We start from the raw sequence: 22,728 nt of genomic DNA, 5'->3' as shown, positions 1-22,728 counted from the left end.
GGGTCACCTGACCACTGTGACGTGTTTCCTTTCAGTTGATCTTATAGGCGTAGCCAACCAGGTAGACTTGACAGGTCTGCCTGGATGGCTACGCCTATAAGAACAGCTGAAAGGCAAAATTCCATCTATTAAACCGAAAAATATGATCTGACTACAAAAACATTTTAAAGAGTATGAATAAGAAGACACAATGAACCTTTTTGAGCAATTGTAATATTTTAATGCTGGACATGGGAAGCCCTGAAAAAAATCTGTTACAGCAATCGAGTGCATGGATAATGATCTCTGCGTCACTGATGGACAAAATGGGAAGGATTTTAGCAATACTACAGAGATGAAAGTATGCTGTTTTAAGTAACACTTTTAATATGTAACCTAAATGAGCGAGTTGGACCGAAAATAATACATCACAGAGTCGCTTTGTACGATTGTTTTGTTATCAAATTTCAAAGTGGTATCCTTAAACAAGTGCGTGAGTCGAGCAAGGCCGATAATCAACATTTATGCAATAACTTGCTGGAAGTCCATTGTTTAATGTCAGTAAGACAGGGGTCACCAACGAGGTACTCGCGGGCACCAGGTAGCCTGTAAGGACCAGATGAGTAGCCCCTGGCCTGTTCTAAAAATAGCTCAAATAGCTGCACTTACCAATGAGCTGCATCTATTTTTGAAATTGTATTTATTTACTAGCAAACTGGTCTCGCTTTGCTCAACATTTTTAATTCTAAGAGAGACAAAACTCAAATAGAAATTGAAAATCCAAGAAAATATTTTAAAGACTTGGTCTTCACTTGTTTAAATAAATTCATTTATTTGTTTTACTTTGCTTCTTATAACTTTCAAAATACATTTTTAGGGAAAAAATACAACCTTAAAATTTATTTTAGGATTTTTAAACACATGCCTTTTTACCTTTTAAGTTCCTTCCTCTTCTTTCCTGACAATTTAAATTAATGTTCAAGTAAATTAATTGTTTTATTGTAAAGAATAATAAATACATTTTAATTAAATTTTTAATTTTAGCTTCTGTTTTTTCGACGAAGAATATTTGTGAAATATTTCTTCAAACTTATTATGATTAAAATAAAATACAAATATTCTGGAAAATCTACAAAATATGTAGAATAAGATTTAAATCTTATTTCAAAGTCTTTTGAATTTCTTTTAAAATTTTTGTTCTGGAAAATCTAGAAGAAATTATTATTTGTTTTTGTTAGAAATATAGCTTGGTCCAATTTGTTATATATTCTAACAAAGTGCAGATTGGATTTTAACCTATTTAAAACATGTCATCAAAAATATATATATATTGTGAGAAATCATTAAGATGATCAGTCTTTCCACAAAGATAAATATAATTAATATTAATAATAACATAGAGTTAAAGATAAATTGAGCAAATTGGCTATTTCTGGCAATTCATTTGAGTGTGTATCAAACTGGTAGCCCTTCGCATTAATCAGTACCCAAGAAGTAACTCTTGGTTTCAAAAAGGTTGGTGACCCTTGCATTAAGACATGCCTCCATATGACTATAATCTGGTGTGCTGGTCGACATCCTGGATGAAAACAAACGCTTCAAATCTAATCTGATGGCGCTTGAGAGGTGCTACAAAGAGGAATGGGCGAAACTGCCCAAAGATAGATGTGCCAAGCTTGTGGCATCGTATTCAAAGACGTGATGCTGTAATTGCTGCTAATGGTGCATAAACAAAGTATTGAGCAAAAGCTTTTAATACTTATGTACATGTGATTTTTTGTCAAGATTTTTTTAAACCATTTTGTAAAAAGCCGGAACGTAACACAATCCGGAAAAAGTGAAGCTCTGTGACTAATTTATGGATCCACTCTACATAATAAGTGTCTTTCATTGAACAATATTGCAGACTAAAACAAATTGGTCAATACAAATAAATATCAAATAAATATTAATGCATATGAGGTAGCGACTTGTCCAGGGTGTAACCCCCTTCCGCCCGAATGCAGCTGAGATAGGGTCCAGCGACCCCCCGCGGCTCAAAAAGGGACAAGCAGTAGAAAATGGATGGATGGATAGAAGAATTACTCATACAAAGTCACCAAGGCAAATGCTTGTTCGAAAGTATCCAGTAAAAAATGTGTCTCCATCTTTCAAATGATTGCATCATGAACTTGACTTAATTAATTAAAGGGGCGGCATGGCGTAGTGGGTAGAGCGGGCGTGCCAGAAACCTGAGGGTTGCAGGTTCGCTTCCCACCTATTGACATCCAAATCGCTGCCGTTGTGTCCTTGGGCAGAACACTTCACCCTTGCCCCCGGTGCCGCTCACACTGGTGAATGAATGATGAATGAATGATTGGTGGTGGTCGGAGGGGCCGTAGGCGCAAACTGGCAGCCACGCTTCCGTCAGTCTACCCCAGGGCAGCTGTGGCTACATATGTAGCTTACCACCACCAGGTGTGAATGAATGATGGGTTCCAACTTCTCTGTGAGCGCTTTGAGTATCTAACAATAGAAAAAGCGCGATATAAATCTAATCCATTATTATTATTATAATTACTTTGGCAATTAGGTGTCACAAAAAACAATTACCACTATACTTCATTCTAAAGACTGCATAAGTCTGTCATTAAGGTTAGTGTTTTTAATACCCATTATGATTCTTTAAATAATTTTACTTGATCAAACATTTTCTAACATTCCACACAACAAAATAATAAAAATATGATCAGTGCTGGAATATCGGTACCAGACAATACTCAAGGCTGGTATCTGAAGTGGAAAAGATGTATTGGGACACCCCTTGCAGTGACCACTACCATTGGGAGAGTGAAACAAAACTGCAGTTAACAGATTAATAGATTATTTCTCTGCATGGTTAATAGTTGAAGTTAAAATGAGGGATTTAAGAGTATTCCCAGCACTCCAACTTAAGCACTTTCTACGAAATGATAGAAGGTAATGATCCACTGGCAACAGTCAGACAAAACTAGGCCACTGTCTGTTTACATGTGCTAGCAGCTCCATTTTAAGGCAGATGATGGGGCTTTGTTTGGAGGATTATAAAGCATGAATTTTGCCCCACACAGACACAAAACAGTCTCGTGACAATATCAATGAAATGCAGCAATCATCAAGTTAAACCTTTCACAAAGAAATGTCATTGCTCAAAAAAAGTCTCTCAGAGTTTCGGATCCAATGAGAGCAAGAGACGTGTCTTCTGCCTTCGAGATCAAATCTAACTCTGATAAGAAAGTCATTAGATCCTGCAGTGGTGTGAAATGTGATCGAGCAGTGCAGATCAAATGATGAGACTGTGTGTGTTACGTACGGTGCCATCACTTTGATTTTGAGGCGCCATACGTTTATGACAATTCATTTCTTTACAGTTGCTTTTCATCACTGTCTCCAGAGGTGGGTATGTCTCACTCTGAGGCAGATTCCTCCCCAGCAAAGGTTTACAAGATGTATAAAATATGACATCTCAGAACTCATGAATTTTTGCCCTCTGATGAAATGTTGTCACCCCCTGAATAACTTTTTGTCCAGTTGCTAATAATGTGACCGAGCACACAGTATTCTTGCTGGGTTAGTGCACTACCTACAAAAACAAAGCAGCAGCTTTCACATGCTTCACCTTTGAAATACTTTAAAGCAGTAGGGCTGGGCTTATCGATACCAAGTATCGATGGTATCGATACTTGGTGAGTATCGGTATTGTATCGATACTGGCGTGATGGTATCGATACTTCACCAAATTAAGCGAATCACTCCGATTTAAAAAAAAATGTGAGCGCAGCGCAGCGCTCCTCACCACTCCACCCTCCTTCCTAGTGATGGGTCGCAAACGAGATTTAAAAACACTTTAAAAATTCATCTACAACCCAAAATAAAATAAAATAAATACAATTAACATGACGCTTGGTGTGTTCGCGCACACACATCAGTATAATTGGCTCCGAGGTTCACTCGGACACGCACACACACACGCGTGCGTTTCCAGTGCGACTTAATGTCTTGGTTGTAAACTGTAAAGTATTTTATTGCACTAAAATAACGATAAGAATTTCTCAGTTCTTTTGTTTTGTGTTCATTTTTACAACTGTTTAATAACTAGTGTTTTCTTTTTTACTTCAGTTCTTGTGTGTTGTGAGGCGACTAGCCAAGTTCAGTATTTGTTTTCACTTTATTTGCACTACTTACTTTATTGTAATTGATATTATTACTTTTTTATTTGAATTTCTCAGTTCTTTTGTTTTGTGTTCATGTTTACAACTTTGTTCATTAACTAGAGTTTTGTTATTTACCTTAAGTGTTTGTGTTTTGAGGCGACAAGCGAGGTTCAGTAGTTGTTTGGACCTTATTTGCATTACTTTATTGCTATTGATATTACTTTTGTAATAAATATTTTATTTTTTGACTTAAATCGTGGTCCTGTGTTGTATTATTATCATAATCAATTAAGAAAGGCAAAAGTAAAAATTTGTTTTTCAAAAGTATCGTAACCCCAAGGTCTCCCCCCCCACCCATCAGATGACGACACTTCCGGTATCGGTATCGGTGATACTGGCCGGTATCGTATCGGATCGGTATCGATACCCACATTTGCGATATCGCCCACACCTATAAAGCAGTGGTTCTCAATATTTTTTCAAAAAAAATTTTAATTCAAGTACCCCCTAATCAGAGCAAAGCATTTTTGTTTGAAAAAAAGAGATAAAGAAGTAAAATACAGCACTATGTCATCAGTTTCTGATTTATTAAATTGGATAACAGTGCAAAATATTGCTCATTTGTAGTGGTCTTTCTTGAACTATTTGGGAGAAAAAAAAAACTAAAAACTTGTTGAAAAATAAACAAATGATTCAACCATAAATAAAAATTTCTACACATAGAAGTAATCATCAACTTGGTCTTTGGGAATTGTAAGAGAGATCCATTTGGATTCATGAACTTAATTCTAAACTTTTATTCTTCTTTAACATCAATAAAAATGGAAAATGTCCACAAAACAATCTAGCTGTCAACACTGAATATTGCATTGTTGCATTTATTTTCACAGTTTATGAACTTACATTCATATTTTGTTGAAGTATTATTCAATAAATACATTTATAAAGGATTTTTCAATCAATCAATGTTTATTTATATAGCCCTAAATCACAAATGTCTCAAAGGACTGTACAAACCACTACGACTACGACACATAAGGGCAAGGAAAATTCACACCCAGTGGGACGCCAGTGACAATGCTGACTATGAGAAACCTTGGAGAGGACCTCAAATGTGGGCAAACCCCCCCCCCCTCTAGGGGACCGAAAGCAATGGATGTCGAGCGGGTCTAACATGATACTGTGAAAGTTCAATCCATAGTGGCTACAACACAGCCGCGAGAGTTCAGTTCAAAGCGGATCCAAGACAGCAGCGAGAGTACCGTCCACAGGAAACCATCCCAAGCAGAGGCGGATCAGCAGCATAGAGATGTCCCCAACCGATACACAGGCGAGCGGTCCATCCTGGGTCCCGACGAGCGTTCCATCCTGGGTCTCGACTCTGGACAGCCAGTACTTCATCCATGGTCATCGGACTGGACCCCCTCCACAAGGGAGGAGGGGGACATAGGAGAAAAAAAAAGAAGCGGCAGATCAACTGGTCTAAAAAGGAGGTCTATTTAAAGGCTAGAGTATACAAATGAGTTTTAAGGTGAGACTTAAATGCTTCTACTGAGGTAGCATCTCGAACTGTTACCAGGAGGGCATTCCAGAGTACTGGAGCCCGAACGGAAAACGCTCTATAGCCCGCAGACTTTTTTGGGGCTTTAGGAATCACTAATAAGCCGGAGTCTTTTGGACGCAGATTTCTTTATTTTTGAATTGTTGCTATTTTTCGAATATTTAAAAAAAATCTCACGTACCCCTTGGCATACCTTCAAGTACCCCCAGGGGTACGCGTACCCCCATTTGAGAACCACTGCTTTTACCGGGCCGCAAAATAAGTTTCTATTGTTTTTTATTAAAAAATAAATAAAATAAAAAATAAAAATCTATTTTTATTTTTTTTATTAAATCAACATAATAAACACAATATACACTTACAATTAGTGCATCAACCACGAAAACCTCCCTTTTTCATGACAAAAACGTCCCTTTTCCATGACAAAGAAAAAAAAAAAAAGGACATTTTTGTTACTACAGACTTCTATCTGCCTAAACATAATGTAAACAACTTTCCATAGTCTGCCGTTCAACAGTAGTGCAAAGTAGTGAACCAGTGAACTACTTCCAGTTGGAGCCTTCTGTTCCATCCTGAGGGACAGACCACGAGAAACGTTTGCACAGTGCCTGTGTTTTTAAAAGGTTATTGTATTACAGTTCTCTCTTTTGCATTTTAAAATGTATGTACCAACTGTTACTTTTCTGAAACTGCTCTGCGACATGTGCTGTTGACCTCTTGGCCAAGTCACCCTTATGAAAGAGATCTTGATCTCAATGGGTTTCTTATCTGGTTAAATAAAGGTTGTATATACAAAACGTAATGTATATGTAGTAGAGATGCGTGGTTTGCGGTCACAACCGCGGGTCGGGTGGGTGACATGACGAAAAAATAGATTTTAAATGGATTCGGGCGGGTGGGGGTTGAACCAATTCGGAAATATATATTGTAATTATCCCAGGAATGTAGGCTCATAAAACTTCTTCGTTTGTCTTGTCTTTATTGCACAAGATGTAATACAACCACACAACAGCTCTCATGTCTCTAACGCTTTTCCCGGGACAACTCGAACTCTCACTTCCTGTCGATAACGTCACTTCCCTATCTCTCCCGGAAGTCCCGCCCCCCCCAGCCAAAGTCATTGGCTAACACCCAGTAGCCAGCCGCTACATTATACATAATTACATTTTATGTTGAAGAGGTTCATTTAGCCTACTGATGTGTATTTATAAATGGTTGATTCATATAGACTAGTAGGTAAAGTGTTGTACCTGACAATTCTTGATGGTACAATCCATATATCACGTCACAGACAACGTCACGCTAACATCACGTGACAATTCTGATGAAGGCTGCAGAAGCAAAGTAGCCCAAACTTGTCAGGTACAACACTTTACCTTACTAGCCTATAGAAATCAACCATTTATAAATAGTTAAATGTTGTTACCCACATACGAAAAACGAGCAGCACTCTTTGAAACAGTATGTGGGCCTACTTTTATTTGGAAGTGTCTCGTTTGGTCTGTCGACGGATGTAAGGAAGCTACTTCCGGGTGTGGCCAACGAGGTATTTGTCATTTCTTGGTATTTTACTTGGTAAAATGTTTGATCCACATGCTGTGCATGTTATTATTTTTACGTTTGTAACCTGCTTTATTTCTTACAGTTTTCACAGTGAATTTGAAGGGAAAGTAAGCCTTCAAATAAATCAGTTCAAGAAAGCCATTGTGTCTGTGCTATTTGGAGGGAGTTACACTTTCTAACTTCACTAATGCCTTGCATCGTCTATATTAGATATATAACAACGGGCGGGTGGCGGGTGGGTGTGGCTTTGATGAAATGTTGGTTCGGGTGGATTGCGGGTGGATGACGACTTTAGCGATGCTGTTGCGGGTGATATAGTTGCCTATCCGCGCATCTGTAATATGTAGCCCAGGGCCGGCCCGTGGCATAGGCCGTAAAGGCAAATGCTAAGGGCGCTGTCCATCAGGGGGCGCCACGCCAGTGACACAGATGTTGGAGAGAAAAAAAAAAAAGTTGGTACTATTATTTCTAAATACCAAAAAAATAATCCCACGTTAATTGAAATGCAAAGTAAAGCCTATTTAATAGAAATATTATTTGTTACACCGGACGGTGCACCCCCCCCCTTCCTGTATAATGACTCTTTTTGGACGTCACCACATCAAAAAATCAACACAAAATGTCAAAACGGCCAAAACTGTCAGGTGCCCAGGGAAGAAAAAAGAGAAAAAAAGAGGAGGAGAAACGGGAAAAAGACAGAGGTAGGTAACGTTAGCCTACATGAAATTATTTGTGTTACAGAATGTGATAGTAACCTGGCTTTTTAACATAAAGCTAATGTTACATGATTCGGCTATTGCTGATCAATAAATAGCTAGTTCTGTTTTAATGTCGGGTTAAATGATAAATAAATAAATGGGTTGTACTTGTAAAGCGCTTTTCTACCTTCAAGGTACTCAAAGCGCTTTGACACTACTTCCACATTTACCCATTCACACACTGATGGAGGGAGCTGCCATGCAAGGCGCCAACCACCACCCATCAGGAGCAAGGGTGAAGTGTCTTGCTCAGGACACAACGGACGTGACGAGGTTGGTACTAGGTGGGATTTGAACCAGGGACCCTCGGGTTGCGCACAGCCACTCTCCCACTGCGCCACGCCGTCCCTGGGCGTGGCGCAGTGGGAGAGTGGCCTGGGTTAATATTGTGGAAGGGGCTAAATTGTTATGGAAAATAATAATGTAACGAAAGTTTGCTGCAAGAAAGGCTAGGAGAGTAAGGCTGTAGCAGGTGATGTGAGGTTGATGAGGGGGTGGTGTACAGTCATTTGTAAGTCATTCTAGTTAATGCAATAATAAAATGCACAAATAGAGAACTCTGTAGCATCCCCTTTTTTGTAATATAGTTGTTAAAGTTATACTGGTTTGATATCTTGTTTTGTGCAGTGCCTTATTTATATTGTATTTTTACTTTATTTTATGCAACTTGTTGACACGTTTTTTTTTGTGTTTATGTATGTAAAAAAATTGTATTTCATATATTATTTTTTTATTTTTTGTATTCATTTATTTATTCTTGTTTTTCTTTATCTTGTTAACTATTCTGATTGTTAATTTGCTTTCTTTAAGTAAAAATAAAAGGTCAAAGACAAAGCTATTCGGTTTCTTGTGAGTATATACACTTCACAGCCAATGTGGGAGGGCGCCACCTAAAATCTTGCCTTGGGCGCCAGATTAGTTAGGGCCGGGCCTGATGTAGCCACTGGCTTAATGATTCTACTGCTGAGCAGTAGTCACTGCGTTTTTTGTACACTGCTCTTTGTTATGCTGGCCCCTCTTGTCACTGTGTGTTATTTTTGTTGCCGTCTGGCCTTCACTTTCCCCTGCGTCTTGTGAAAGTAAGCCGTGTTTTAGGCAATTCTGTTAAACGTCATTATTTTCATCCATCAATGTATTTTATGTTCAATATTCATTTAATATCCATTTAGTGGATGTTACTAGTGTTTCATTTAATAGTAACTGTGTTTCGTAAAGTTTACTAGTACAATGTTTGGCACGATGACCAGGTCACATGGCCAATGTTTGGCTGCTCTGCTAGGCCAAAGTATGGTGCAATTGGCATTTATTTATTTGTGTGTGTCTAATTTATTTTTATTTTGAAAATATTTTTTACCCTGTGTCTTGTGAAGGCTGAATACTGCATTTAATATATCTAGTATAAGCCCTGATACAAGCAGTGCGTTAATTTGTGCGAAGCTGGACAACCAGTTAACGTCTAATTATCTTCCAAGAAGCTCACAATGTTGATCTTTTCTTGCTTTTTAGTGAAGTCAATTATAAAAGGTAAACTTTAAGCTGAAGTATAGGCCAATGGTTCTCAAATGGGGGTATGGATACGTCTTTTATTTGGCAGTATCCCTGTGACGGACTTCCTGCCGTCCTTGTGTGGGTTGCAGTGACGATTGATACATGACGCATCATAGGAGGTTTGACCATGGTTTATTATTTCAATCAGCATCATGTCTTCTTCCCTGTCTCTCGCGCCAATTGCTAGCGCGCCGGCGTTTCCTGCTCGCTGCGGCACACCTTTCGGTGTCCGATGGCTGTGTATGCCTCGGGGGCTCATCTCTGTCTTAGTTTCGCCTCTCCGCTTCGCCGCACGCTCCGCCCTCTCGCCGCCATCTTGGTCCGGACCTTCGTTTGTCCGAGCCCGCTGTCGGCTCGTCGGCTCCGTCTCTCCACAACCCCCATTTGAGAAACCACTGCTTTAGATCAGTGGTTCTTAAATGGGGGTATGCGTACCCCTGGGGGTACTTGAAAGTATGCCAAGGGGTATGTGAGATATTTTTTTAAATATTCTAAAAATAGCAACAATTCAAAAATCCTTTATAAATATATTTATTGAATAATACTTCAACAAAATATGAATGTAAGTTCATAAACTGTGAAAAGAAATGTAACAATGCAATATTCAGTGTTGACAGCTAGATTTTTTGTGGACATGTTCCATAATTATTGATGTTAAAGATTTATTTTTTTAGTGAAGAAAGGTTTAGAATGAAGTTGATGAATCCAGATGGATCTTTATTACAATCCCCAAAGAGGGCACTTTAAGTTGATGATTACTTCTATGTGTAGAAATCTTTATTGATAATTGAATCACTTGTTTATTTTTCAACAAGTTTTTAGTTATTTGTATATCTTTTTTTCCAAATAGTTCAAGAAAGACAACTACAAATGAGCAATATGTTGCACTGTTTTCCAATTTAATAAATCAGAAACTGATGACATAGTGCTGTATTTTATTTCTTTATCTATTTTTTCCAACCAAAAATGCTTTGCTCTGATTAGAATAGAATAGAATAGAGTTTTTATTGTCATTATTGCAATGAACAGGTTCAAAGAACAACGAAATTGGAGCAGCTCCTCCTAAGGTGCATATACAATATGGTAGTATAAATTAAAAAAAATAAATAAAATAAATAAATAAAAAAAAAAAAAATTTAAAAAAAAAGATAGAGATGACAGATGTATCTATGTATACATACATAAAACATTATTTCACATTGTAGTCCAAAAAAATAGAAAAACATTTAAACATTACACATGAGGACATGATGGACATATGGACACTCAGTGCCTGTTTAGTGCTACTATGGCTCTTGGGTAAAAGCTATTTTTTAGTCTATTGGTGCTCGCTTTTAGCACCCTGTAGCGTCTGCCTGAGGGTAGCAGTTCCAGGTGGCTGTGCCCGGGGTTAGGGGGTACTTGAATTAAAAAAATGTTCACAGTGGGTACGTCACTGAAAAAAGGTTGAGAACCACTGGTATAGGCTACTAAGAGCTAGTAGTTACTAAGCACGTAAAAGCACACAGTCCAGTTTCATTTATTTCAAACATGCATACAATACAATGTAATACATCACACAATTCCAGTTGTTTTATTACAGCACGTCCAAAAAGAAGTAGGAAGAAGCAGAGTTTATTTAATCCTACCCCTTTTAATACCCCAGCAATTGTATCCAATTTCCTGGTTCTCTGTAAGAGAACAGTGGACAAATAAATACATAAATAATATACCATAATAAGCAAACAAATATTAAATACTTAAATATTATTTGTCTCAATAATAAAGGGTTCATGATGTCCATCATAATTCTTGTTCTTTGTACTTTGTGAACATTTGTAGTTTGAACAGTCTCTTAAACTGAATCAAGCTAGACAAATGTGATAACTGTCTTTAATTTAACACTAATGCAGTCTAAAAAACACATTTGTTAATATAAACAAGTGTCAAATGATTATAGCTGCATATTATTTACAGACACTAAGGGCCTAATTAAAGGTTTGTGTGTACTAGCACATGTGCAAACTTGATAGCCCACTTTATACCGGGCCGTATAGCTCGGTTGGTAGAGCGGCCGTGTCAACAACTTGAGAGTTGCAGGTTCGATTCCCGCTTCTGCCATCCTAGTCACTGCCGTTGTGTCCTTGGGCAAGACACTTTACCCACCTGCTCCCAGTGCCACCCACACTGGTTTAAAAAAAAAATAAAAAATGTAACTTAGATATTGGGTTTCACTATGTAAAGCGCTTTGAGTCACTAGAGAAAAGCGCTATATAAATATAATTCACTTCACTAACACACTTAACAACCTGATTAAGAGAGCTGACTCCGTCCTAGGCTGCCCAATAGACAGCATTGAGGAGGTGGCTGGCAGAAGGATGTTGACATCTATTATGTTCATTTTCCTCTCAGCCCATATATGACACTGTGGAGCCCCTGAGTAGCACCTTCAGACTATTACATTCACAGTAACCGAAGGAGCGCTACCACAGGTCTTTTCTATCCACTGACCTAAGACTTGACAAAGCACTTATGTGATTACTGGGATTTTTCTTTTCTTGGTGTACAATGTGGGTGTTAAAATAGTGCTTGTTTTATTTTCATCTATACATTGTGCAACTGTGAGTGCACAATATGTATTATTTATTACAAAATGTTTAGTTTTTCATTACGTTTTACTACTGTTACTATATGCATTGCAACCTTATAATTTCCCCATTGCGGAATGAATAAAAGTATATTTATCTACCTATCTACCTCCACATGCACACAGAGGATTGTGTCTCTTTAGTGAGCAGAACAAGGAGCGCAATCCATTTAGCGTGTCTCTCTTAATCATTATCCAGAATATATGCTGATCCTCAGAATGCCCACAATACTGGGAGTACAGTAATAAAAGTATAATAAGTGAAATTGTTGTTGTATGATTTTCCATCCATCTTCTTCCACTTATCCGAGGTTGGGTCGTGGGGGTAGCAGCTAAAAGGGGAACATTATCACAATTTCAGAAGGGTTAAAACCAACAAAAATCAGTTCCCAGTGGCTTATTTTATTTTTTGAAGTTTTTTTCAAAATTTTACCAGTCCTGGATTATCCCTAAAAAAGCTTTAAAGTGCCGGATTTTCACTATCTCCGAAGCCATTGTCCATTTCCCTGTGACGTCACATAGCGATGCCAATACAAAGAGATGGTGGATACCACAGCAAGATATAGCGACATTGGCTTGGATTCAGACTCGGATTTCAGCGGCTTAAGCGATTCAATAGATTACGCATGTATTGAAACGGAAGGTTGGAGTATGGTGGCAGATAGCGAAAACGAAATTGAAGAAGAAACTGAAGCTATTGAGCGAATAGCTATTGACGCTATTCGGCCATGTTTGCCTTAACATCGCCGGTAAAATGTGCAGACCAACGATCGGAAGTTTCGCATCTTGTGACACTGGATCAACTTAAATCAGTCGATTGGTAAGTCTTTGTTTGGCATCAAATGTGGGTGGAGGGAAACGCTGGATGCAAATACAGCTTCAAATGTACATACAGCTAGCCTAAATAGCATGTTAGCATCGATTAGCTGGCAGTCATGCCATGACCAAATATGTCTGATTAGCACATAAGTCAATAACATCCACAAAACTCACCTTTGTGATTTTGTTGACTTTATCGTTGGGAATGCATCTGCTTTGAGTGTCGCAGGATATCCAGACATTCTTGCCATCTCTGTCGTAGCATGGCCTGTAAAAACCAAACGTGGGACTTTCGCATCTCTTGACACTGGAGCTACTTAAATCTGTCGATTGGTAAGTGTTTGTTTGGCATTAAATGTGGATGGAGGGAAAGGCTGGATGCAAATATAGCTACAGATGAGGCATAACGATGCAATATGTACATACAGCTAGCCTAAATAACATGTTAGCATCGATTAGCATGCCGTGCTAATCGATGCACATTCTACGTAAATCAACTTGAATCCGTCCCTGATCGTGTTGTTACACCCTCCGACAACACACCGACGAGGCATGATGTCTCCAATGTACCAGGAGAACAGTAGAAAAAAACGGAAAATAACAGAGCTGATTTGACTTGCTGCGTGTAATGTGGTGGAGAAAATGCCGTTGACTACCTAGGTGACGTCACGTTCTGACGTCATCGCTCCAAGAGCGATGAATAGAAAGGCGTTTAATTCGCCAAAATTCACCCATTTAGAGATCGGAAATCGGTTAAAAAAATATATGGTCTTTTTTCTGCAACATCAAGGTATATATTCACGCTTACATAGTTCTGGTGATAATGTTCCCCTTTAAGTAGGGAAGCCCGGACTTCCCTCTCCCCAGCCACTTCGTCCAGCTCTTCCCGGGGGATTCCGAGGCGTTTCCAGGCCAGCCGGGAGACATAGTCTTCCCAATGTGTTCTGGGTCTTCCCGTGGCCTCCTGCCATTCGGACGTGCCCGAAACACTTCCCAAGGGAAGCGTTCGGGTGGCATACTGACCAGATGCCCGAACCCCCTCATCTGTCTCCTATCCATGTGGAGGAGCAGCGGCTTTACTTTTAGCTCCTCCCGGATGGCAGAGCATCTCACCCTATCTCCAAGTGCGAGAGAGCCCTGCCAACCGGCGGAGGAAACTCATTTTGGCTGCCTGTACCCGTGATCTTGTCCTTTTGGTCAAAACCCAAAGCTCATGACCATAGGTGAGGATGGGAACGTAGATCGACCGGTAAATTGGGAGCTTTGCCTTCCGGCTCAGCTCCTTCTTCAGCACAACGGATCGATACAGCGTCCGCATTACTGAAGAGTCCACACCAAACCGCCTGTCGATCTCACGATACATTACGAGGTACTTGAACTCCTCCACTCGGGGTAAGATCTCCTCCCCAACCCGGAGATGGCACTTTGAAATTTGATGCCTGCAACATGTTTCAAAAATGCTGGCACAAGTCGCAAAAAAGATTGAGAAAGTTGAGGAATGCAAATTAAACACTTATTTGGAACATCCCACAGTTGAACAGGCTAATTGGGAACAGGTGGGTGCCATGATTGGGTATAAGACTTAGACTTCCTTTTTATTGTCATTCAAATTTGAACTTTACAGTACAAATAAGAACAACATTTCTTTGCATTAGCTCTTGGTAGTGCAGGATAAACAAAGCAATAAGGTGCCGATATAAATAAATAGATGACTGTACGGATAAATACATTGCACTTTTTCACATGCGTCCATGTTCATGGATGTATGTTATATTGTCTTTTTTATTCCAGCGAGTTCATTCATTTTGGAGGGAGTTGAGGGGATAATTTAATTATGATGCGTTCAAGAGTCTTACGGCCTAAGGGAAGAAGCTGTTACAGAACCTGGAAGTTCTGCTAGAGAGGCTGCAGAACTTCTTCCTAGAGTCCAGCAGTGAAAACAGTCCTATAAAAGCAGCTTCCATGAAATGCTTAGTCATTTACAATCAAGGATGGGGCGAGGGTCACCACTTTGAGAACAAATGCGTGAGCAAATCGTCCAACAGTTTAAGAACAACATTTCTCAACGAGCTACTGAAAGGAATTTAGGGATTTCACCATCTACAATCCGTAATATCATCAAACGGTTCAGATTATATACCATGGGTCACCAACGCGGTGCCCGCGGGCACCAGGTAGCCCGTAAGGACCAGATGAGTAGCCTGCTGGCCTGTTCTATAAATAGCTCAAATAGCAACACTTACTGGTGAGCTGCCTCTATTTTTTAAATTGTATTTCTTTACTAGCAAGCTGGTCTCGCTTTGCTCGACATTTTTAATTCTAAGAGAGACAAAACTCAAATAGAATTTGAAAATCTATCCATCATCCATCCATCCTCTTCCGCTTATCCGAGGTCGGGTCGCGGGGGCAACAGCCTAAGCAGGGAAACCCAGACTTCCCTCTCCCCAGCCACTTCGTCTAGCTCTTCCCGGGGGATCCCGAGGCGTTCCCAGGCCAGCCGGGAGACATAGTCTTCCCAACGTGTCCTGGGTCTTCCCCGTGGCCTCCTACCGGTTGGACGTGCCCTAAACACCTCCCTAGGGAGGCGTTCGGGTGGCATCCTGACCAGATGCCCGAACCACCTCATCTGGCTCCTCTCGATGTGAAGGAGCAGCGGCTTTACTTTGAGTTCCTCCCGGATGGCAGAGCTTCTCACCCTATCTCTAAGGGAGAGCCCTGCCACACGGCGGAGGAAACTCATTTCGGCCGCTTGTACCCGTGATCTTATCCTTTCGGTCATGACCCAAAGCTCATGACCATAGGTGAGGATGGGAACGTAGATCGACCGGTAAATTGAGAGCTTTGCCTTCCGGCTCAGCTCCTTCTTCACCACAACGGACCGGTACAACGTCCGCATTACTGAAGACGCCGCACCGATCCGCCTGTCGATCTCACGATCCACTCTTCCCTCACTCGTGAACAAGACTCCTAGGTACTTGAACTCCTCCACTTGGGGCAGGGTCTCCTCCCCAACCCGGAGATGGCACTCCACCCTTTTCCGGGCGAGAACCATGGACTCGGACTTGGAGGTGCTGATTCTCATTCCGGTCGCTTCACACTCGGCTACGAACCGATCCAGCGAGAGCTGAAGATCCCGGTCAGATGAAGCCATCAGGACTACATCATCTGCAAAAAGCAGAGACCTAATCCTGCGGTTACCAAACCGGAACCCCTCAACGCCTTGACTGCGCCTAGAAATTCTGTCCATAAAAGTTATGAACAGAATCGGTGACAAAGGACAGCCTTGGCGGAGTCCAACCCTCACTGGAAATGTGTTCGACTTACTGCCGGCAATGCGGACCAAGCTCTGGCACTGATCGTACAGGGAACGGACCGCCACAATAAGACAGTCCGATACCCCATACTCTCTGAGCACTCCCCACAGGACTTCCCGAGGGACACGGTCGAATGCCTTCTCCAAGTCCACAAAGCACATGTAGACTGGTTGGGCAAACTCCCATGCACCCTCAAGAACGCTGCCGAGAGTATAGAGCTGGTCCACAGTTCCACGACCAGGACGAAAACCACACTGTTCCTCCTGAATCCGAGGTTCGACTATCCGACGTAGCCTCCTCTCTTCACTTGTTTAAATAAATGCATTTTTTTTTTTTTACTTTGCTTCTTATAACTTTCAGAAAGACAATTTTAGAGAAAAAATACAACCTTAAAAATGATTTTAGGATTTTTAAACACATATACCTTTTTACCTTTTAAATTCCTTCCTCTTCTTTCCTGACAATTTATTTTTTTATTGTGAAGAATAATAAATACATTTTGATTTAATTCTTCATTTTAGCTTCAGTTTTTTCGACAAAGAATATTTGTGAAATCTTTCTTCAAACTTTTTATGATTAAAATTCAAAAAAAATATTTTGGAAAATCTAGAAAATCTTTAGAATCAAATTTAAATCTTATTGCAAAGTCTTTTAAATTCCTTTTAAAAATTTTGTTATAGAAAATCTAGAAGAAATAATGATTTGTCTTTGTTAGAAATATATCTTGGTCCAATTTGTTACATATTTTAACAAACTGCAGATTGGATTTTAACCTAATTAAAACATGTCATCAAAATTCTAAAATTAATCTTAATCAGGAAAAATTACTAATGATGATCCATAAATAATTTTTTTAAATTTTTTCAAAAATATTCTAATTAGCTTGTTTTTCTCTTCTTTTTTTTGGTTGAATTCTGAATTTAAAAGAGTCGAAATTGAAGATAAACTATGTTTCAAAATCAAATTTTCTTTCTTTTCCCTGTTGTCTCTTCTTTTAAACCGTTCAATAAGTGTTTTTTTTTAATCATTTATTCTCTACAAAAAACCTTCCGTAAAAGAAAAAAAAATGTACGACGGAATGACACACAGAAATATAAATTTTTCATATATATATATATATATATATATATATATATATACATATATATATATATATTTAATAAAGATAAATTGAGCAAATTGGCTATTTCTGGCAATTTTTTTTAAGCGTGTATCAAACTGGTAGCCCTTTGCATTAATCAGTCCCCGAGAAGTAGCTCTTGGCTTCAAAAAGGTTGGTGACCCCTGTTATATACCGTAAGATTATTTTGTTAAAATAAAGACAAATATTTTTTTGTGGTCTCCTTTATGTATAAAAGTATCAAAATACATTTTGGTACCGGTACTTTACACAAAGTCCTTATTCCAGCGATGTTTTGTCATCAATCTGACACACAGCTAAACCTCTGCGACTTTTGGAAGGATCATTGTAACATCCTGAGTTGTGTGGGTCCCTTTGACAAGGCGGGGAATAGTGTGACGCAGAGGAGCCTTAACACGGCATGGCGGAGGCTGTGGCCCGCTTCGGTTGCAGAGAGGGACACCACCGAAGTTGAACCTGCGTCTGCTGCATCAGTTCTCGAGGAGATTGGGTCCCTCGGTAATACGATGGGGCTGGAAATGGACAAGGGTGACATGGAGGAGTTGGCAGACGAACACAACACCGAGCTGACAGCAGAAGGGCTTCTCTGTCGCAACAAAAAGAAGAGGGCAGAGGAGACCACAGTGGATATCCCCTCAGATAAAATTAAGAAATATGCGGTTGTTGGTAGAACATTCAGAGTGTTTTGTTCAACAAGGCCGTGTCCAGTAGGACCCTCAGTCTTTTTTAATGACAGCATTATGACAGATTTTAAAGACCCGTCAAAAGCGAGGCACACTGGACAAATTCCTGGTGCAGCAAGGACCATGTGAGGCCCAGCTTGGTCCGAGTGGAACCAACATCAAGAGGAAAAGAAGAAAGGAAACACCAGCAGAAGAAGACCCCCTTTTAGAGCAGTAAGACAGTGTCCCTTCTCCCCCGCACTACCCTCCACACTTCATCCCCTCCTCTCTCTTAACCTACACTCTCGTCTGTCACATCTCTACATTCGTCCCTTGTTGCTTCTCAGGGCAATGTTTGTTGCTTGTTGTGTACCTCTATGTCAGGTTCAAACACTAATGACATCTATTAATCAGACAAGAAGCAAGGAATCAGGCAGAGACACATTTCAATTTAGCTCATGAGGAGACACGTGTGGCTGTATTCTAGTTACAGATCCAAACTACGTTCTAAAAGTCAAGCCCGAGCGCCTCCTTTGTTTATTTGGAAAGCCCTGTTACATCACTGAAACTGTCGCTGAGGGAAGGGGACAATCTCGACAACTCCAGTTAGACACAACATATGATTATAGAATTTTAAAAAAAGTAAGTGACGGAGGTCATATCGCCTTGTATCTGCTCTGTCTGTGTCACGGCGGTGTTCGGCCTTGGCCATCAGCAGGCTGAATCTGGACATAACACTTACAAAAACAACTGGCAATATTTTGGATTGCAAGCTTGCATGGATTAAAAAATACCACTTCAGCACAATTGATAATAATTTATATCAACCGCCCGTAAAGGCCTACTGAAATGAGATTTTCTAATTCAAACGGGGATAGCAGGTCCATTCTATGTGTCATACTTGATCATTTCGCGATATTTCCATATTTTTGCTGAAAGGTTTTAGTAGAGAACATCCACGATAAAGTTCGCAACTGTTGGTCGCTAATAGAAAAGCCCTGCCTTTACCGGAAGTATGTGCGCGTGACTTCGCGAAATGCAGGGCTCCACACATATTCCCATTGTTTTTAATGGGAGCCACCTAGCAGTAAGAGCAATTCAGAACGAGAAAGTGACAATTTCCCCATTAATTTGAGCAAGATTTAAAGATTCGCGAATTAGGATATTGATAGTGAAGTAATAGAAAGAAAAAAAAAGCAACAGCTCCGGGCGACGGCAGTGTGAGCGTTTCAGAAGTAATTAGACACATTTACTAGGATAGTTCTGGAAGATCCCTTATCTGCTTATTGTTTTAATAGTGTTTTAGTGAGATTTTAAAGATTGTAAAGACATACCTCGAGGTCGGATGGGTGCAGTGAACACACACTGTCTCAGAGAGAAGCCGAGGAGCCAAACTCAAAGCTGCTGCGGGACGACGAAAAATCCACTGATGTCTTCGGTAAGATATATATCACAATTTCCCCATCCAAAAACATGCTGGTTGACGTAGAGAAAACATGTTCGCTGCTTCACAATAAACAAAGAAACACTGGCTGTATCTCGGTGCCAAAGGCAGCTGCAATCCACCAACAGCATTTTTCTTTATAGTCTCCATTATTAAATGAAAAAATTGCAAAAGATTCAGCAACATAGATGTCCAAAATACTGTGTAATTACTCCATGAACAGAGACAACTTTTAGCTGTGTGTCGTGCAGCGCTAATATTTCCTAACAGTCCGTGACGTCACGTGTATGCGTCATCATTCCGCGACATCATTCTGCGACGTTTTCAACAAGAAACTCGCGGTAAATTTAAAATTGCAATTTAGTAAACTAAAAAGGCCGTATTGGCATGTGTTGCAATGTTAATATTTCATCATTGATATATAAACTATCAGACTGCGTGGTCGGTAGTAGTGGGTTTCAATAGGCCTTTAAGCATTAAGTTATGATGATAATATATACAAAATTATTTTATAACACTCTAATAGAACAAAAAGTAAAGAGGATTTAACTTTTTTTGCTTGTTTGTAACCTGGACAGTAACGTGCATGCATGTGTGGACATTTCAGCTGGCCGTTGTTTGGATAATAAAGACATTGTTATTTTTGGTTTGATGTATATGTACCCAAAACCAGTGAAATTGGCATGTTGTGTAATTCGTAAATAAAAACAGAATAAAATGATTTGCAAATCCTTTTCAACTTATATTCAATTGAATAGACTGCAAAGACAAGATATTTAATGTTCAAACCGAGAAACTTAATTTATTTTTTGCCAATAATCATTAACTTAGGATTTAATGGCAGAAACACATTGCAAAAAAGTAGGCACAGGGGCATTTTTTCCACTGTGTTACATAGCCTTTCTTAGTACCCGCACACCTTACTATAAAGCCATGCTTCATTATAACACATGACTTGGCATTCATTGTCTTGCTGAAATAAGCAGGGGTGTGCATGATAACATTGCTTTAATGGCAACATATGTTTCACCAAAACCTGTGTGTGCCTTTCGCAATTAATGGTGCCTTCACAGATGTGTAAGTTACCCATGCCATGGGCACTAATACACTCCCATACCATCACAGATGCTGGCTTATGAACAATCCGGATTGTTATTTTCTCTATGTTCCGGAGGACATGAGGTTCACAGTTTCCAAAAACAATTTGAATTGTGGACTTGTCAGACCACAGAACACTTTTACACTTTGCATCAGTCCATCTTTGATGAGCTCGGACCCAGCAAAGCCGGTGACATTTCTGGGTGTTGTTGATTAATGGCTTTTGCTTTGCATAGTAGAGTTTTAACTTGTACTTCCAGATGTACCGTCAAATTGTAGTTACTGACAGTGGTTTTCTGAAGTTCTTCTGAGCCCATGTGGTGATATCCTCTACACATTGATGTCGCTTTTTGATGCAGTACCGCCTGAGGGATCGAAGGTAAGGGTCATTCAATGTTGGTTTTCCGCCTTGCTGCTTACATGCAGTAATTTCTCCGGATTCTCTGAACCTTTTGATAATATTATGGACCGTAGATGGTGAAATCCCTAAATTCCTTGCAGTAGCTCGTTGAGAAATGTTGTTCTTAAACTGTTGGACAATTTGCTCGCTTATATGTTAACAAAGTAAAGACCCTCGGCCTATTCTTCTTTATGAATTTCAGCATTTCATGGAAGCTGCTTTTATACCCAATCATGGCACCCACCTGTTTCCCATGGGCTTGTTCACCTGTGGGATTTTCTAAATAAGTGTTGGATGAACTTTATCTGTCTTTTTTACCACTTGTGCCAAATTTTTTGAAACATGTTGCAGGCATCAAATTTAAAATAAGCTAATATTTGCAAAAAATGTATTTCCGATTCGAAAATTAAGTATCTTGTCTTTGCAGTCTATGCAATTTATAATACATGTTGAAAAGGATTTGCAAATCATTGTATTCTGTTTTTATTTACAATTTACGCAACTTCACTGGTTTTGGGTTTTCTACATTATAGTGTCTTCAAAGTGGTCATTTTTTTACTAAAATAGAGACTTTTATCGAGGCTAGCACCAATTATTGAAGTTTACATAGATTCTTATGGGGAACTCTGCTTCACTATAGGAACGTTTTGGTTGGCTGACCATGTTTACGAACCAAATAAGTTTGTAAATCGAGGTTCCACTGTAATTGTTTTTTTTTCATGTTTAAAACCGGATTTAAAATGTCTTTAATAACTGTGAGAAGCATAGCAAATAGCAGGGGTCTTCAACTAAATAGGTCCAAATACAGAACATTTCCTCATGCTATAGTCGGGAAACCGGACCCCCCCCAAAATAGAAAAAAAAACTTTGGACACCACAAGGTTAGTATTAAGTACCACAGGTTTACAGATCAGTTTAGGTGTTTATATTAGGTTCTGCAAGTGCGTATTTTTTGTAATATCAGTTCAGACATGAGTGTGTAAGTTTGGCCAAAAATTTTGTATCATAAAGGTTATGGTTATGATATGGTGATTTGTGCAAAAGAAAAACAAGGTGACTGCACAGAACTTAGTAAACAAGATGTGCCATAATACAAAACATATCAGTACCCCTCCCCATAACAGTCGCCACCGGGTGACCCACGAGGTTTATCAGTAAACTTAGAAGGGAAGTCAGTGATAAGAGAGGGATCTAAAATTATTGCTTAACCCTTCAAAATTATTCAGGACTATAACCCTCCCAATCTACACGATATTGCGCGCTTCTACCATGCCTCTTTGTGTCAATTATGGCCCTAACATTATAGGATGGATGACTGTTGAGTAGCCTAGGTGGAGAAGGAGGCTCGACTAAAGAGCTTGAAGGCCTACTGAAACCCACTACTACCGACCACGCAGTCTGATAGTTTATATATCAATGATGAAATATTAACATTGCAACACATGCCAATACGGCCTTTTTAGTTGACTAAATTGCAATTTTAAATTTCCCGCGGAGATTCTTGTTGAAAACATCGCGGAATGATGATGCGTGCCCGTGACGTCACGGACGGTCAGGAAATAGCAGCGCCGCACTACCAGCGGCTAAAAGTCGTCTCTTCTCATCGCGCAATTAAACAGTATTCTGGACATCTGTGTTGCTGA

The sequence above is a fragment of the Nerophis ophidion genome, linkage group LG09 (genome assembly GCF_033978795.1).
Source record: "Nerophis ophidion isolate RoL-2023_Sa linkage group LG09, RoL_Noph_v1.0, whole genome shotgun sequence".
NCBI classification, from domain to species: domain Eukaryota; kingdom Metazoa; phylum Chordata; class Actinopteri; order Syngnathiformes; family Syngnathidae; genus Nerophis; species Nerophis ophidion.
This window is presented reverse-complemented; position numbering follows the sequence as displayed.